We start from the raw sequence: 3,120 nt of genomic DNA, 5'->3' as shown, positions 1-3,120 counted from the left end.
TGCTACAGGCCACTTTTCAAACACTTTTTTGAAAGTCTGACCAGTAAAACCCCTCTCAGTGCTCTGTAATGATCTCTACATTTTGCGAGCAGTGTGAAGATTTACACCAAGGCTATTTAAAAATATATTTTCTTTTCATTTACAAAAATCCAGTGTATTTACCTTTTTTTGAACTATTGATGGCACAATAAAAGGTACATTTGCTCTGCTTAGAGAAATGACTACCTACATGAGTCAACTTTTTTAGAACTGATTCACAAATAGACAATCTGTGGTTTAAATGCACACTTAGATTACCTATATTTTATACCATTGAATCTATAGAAGTTTAACTAACAGAACCCAGGCAAAACTTTGGGTTTTTTGTAGATTATGTTGTAATGTCATCTGTGTGTGTGTGGGGGGGGGTCTTCAGTGTATTACATTTTTTAAAGAGGACTAAAATCAGTTTGATCAGCGTGACCGTTTGAGGATCATTTCTAGTAAATTAAAACGAAGTCAAAAAAATCCTCTGCATTAATTGTAATTTCAACATCTGGGAAAAAGTTTAAAAAAAATTTCATAAGGGTCACAGTATGTAGACTTCATTCAGCGTTGAAGAAAAATTTAGTGTTCAACTTCCACGGTACGTCTTGTTGACTTTCTGTGAGTTTGTCATTACTAATTTAATTAATGGATGTTTCACCTTGGTTTAGTTTGGATGCCTCATGTTGAAAGATGATTACAATGTCTGTTAATCATACAGATGCCAGACAATGTATTTTTGTTTGAATTTGATGTTAAAGTGCCCATGTGTCAAACTCAGTGTTTTTGAATTCACACGTTTTTTTTTCCTGTAACATTACCTAGTTTTCTTTATACACACACACATACCCATCCCCACACCGTGACACGCATAACACTTTCTGTGGTTGCAAATGTGGGAGCCCCTGAAGAAGAGATCACTTGGACACAACACACGACCTGTGGGTCTCTGCACATTTTGTAGACACACACACACACTCTTGCTTTTTTATTTTAGTTTTTTGCTGATTGTTCTTTTAAGTGACTTCCAGTATCATGTTTCAGTCGTACACGATGCACAGCACATTAATACTACTAAATCCACCACAAATAGTGTTGGTTTACAAATACATTCCATTTTTTCAACACAAAGTTTACATTTAGTTTTTGCCGGGGTGGTATTTTGTCTGTTGTACTACACGTTGAGACAACCCTGGTAAAATAACAACCACTTCACTCCCAAAGAAGGGTTCCCTAAAACTGCGTACCTGGTGGCGCTAAAAAGTTGTCAACTCAGGGGCTTTTTTTGTGTGTGAAACTAGACACTCACACAGAATTACGACACAAAAATGCACAATTATTCACCATTTGACCTTTTCAGTTTGGATTTTTTTTCTTGAAATGCATAAATATTCCAAAAAAAATAAATATATAAAAATAAATAAGAGGTACCAAATTTGAAACTGAAAGTGCTCGAGGAAAGTGTTGTGGTTTTGTAAGGAAACATTAAGCACAATTGTGGGAGCTAATCACTTTTGCAGAATGTTGTGTGTGTGTGTGTGTGATTATAATCCCCAAATTATCAAGGTACCACTGATTTCACTTTTTAATATGGGCATGTGCTTTTTACAGTGTTTTTTCTATCCAAATGCAATACAATATTCAAAGTGCCATATATACGTCTAGAAACTGCCTACACATCCTTATCAGGCCTTGGTTTAGAGATTGCTGCAGTTCGCCTTTTTTGTCTATTTATGCCAGTTTAATCGAAAGCTCTTGTCACCTGCTCATGTCCCCCCTTCTTCTCCTCCTCCACTCCCCCCACCACCTGTGTGTTGAGTTATTGGTAAATGTGTGTTGTGATGTACTCAATTTGAACAGTTGGTTAAAAAAAATTGTAGATAAACAATAAACTTCCCTATACATTTGAAGTTTAAACCTCTTTCTTAGTGTGAACACGTGTACTGTAACACTTTGCGATACAAACGATGGGTGACCAGATGTGTCAGGGAATTTGTTTCAAAATCAAAGTAAACGAGCTAAAACTCAAGTTAACAAAAACGGCTCGAGTGCCATGTTAAGATCTTGAAATGATAAAAATGTGTCAAACACTGAAATTATTGCAGATCTGCGGTTGGTATGCAGTGTATGGTAAAGTGTTACTGTGAATGAATAAAAAAAGCACAATGTACGGTCCACAGCGGTCCTAACAGGAACTTGACTCACTTCAGGGGCTTCCATCACAAATCCCGTTCAAGCTCTAACAATCACTTTTTTGTTCTGTTTTCATATTCTGAAGTGCTATTTTTTTTTTTTTGACAAGTGTGGTAGCTTTGCATCTCTATAGATATTGTCTTGATCCAAAAGAAAAGAGGAAAAAAAAAAAAACTTTTCCTGTTATTTTCTTGTCTGATAATCGGTAGGACTTTGTTCATGTTCCACCAATAATTTAATAGATGTTTTATCTTGTCTTGATGAAAGCCAAAGTGGGTGCATCTTGATGTGATCTGTAATATGCATACAGTAGTTATTTTTTTTTTTTTTTCTTCTGTTCAGTCAATATACATTTTTTGAAACTGGGTGGGATTTGAAAAAGGAAAAAAAAGACATGCACAGGCTTTCCAATTTCTACAACTGGTTGTTCATATGTATTTTGTACCAGTGAAGCTTTTTATATTGGAAATTAAAGAAAAAAAATTATATTGGAAAAAAATTGTCTGGCCTCTCAATGTGGCCTCGCCTTGACCAGGTCTGGAGTTTGGCCTCTTGGTGGTGTCAAGCAATTTTTTTTTTTAGTTTTTTTTGTCTCTAAAAGATGCCTGATTTTGATTTTACGCAAATCTCTTCGTGTTTCTCTATTCGTTAATCAGTTTCCTTTTCGGGGGTGATCCTCTAAATCGTGGTAAGTTTCATGTTAGTATTTGTGCTGTCCACATAGTTTAATGGTCATCAGGATTTCAACAACTTTTGTGGATAATTGTCTTAGTTGAAGAGTTAACTGTTTAGTTTGAGCCTTGCTTTATACCTGTGTAGAGTTTTCAGATTTTTCCCATAGCGGGGTGTGTAGCCGAAAGACTGTGTGTTCTTTTTTGGTCAATGTTTGTTCATGTGTGGTGT

Source organism: Sander vitreus, chromosome 8, assembly GCF_031162955.1.
Source record: "Sander vitreus isolate 19-12246 chromosome 8, sanVit1, whole genome shotgun sequence".
In the NCBI taxonomy this organism is placed as follows: domain Eukaryota; kingdom Metazoa; phylum Chordata; class Actinopteri; order Perciformes; family Percidae; genus Sander; species Sander vitreus.
Note: the sequence above shows the minus strand (reverse complement) of the source record.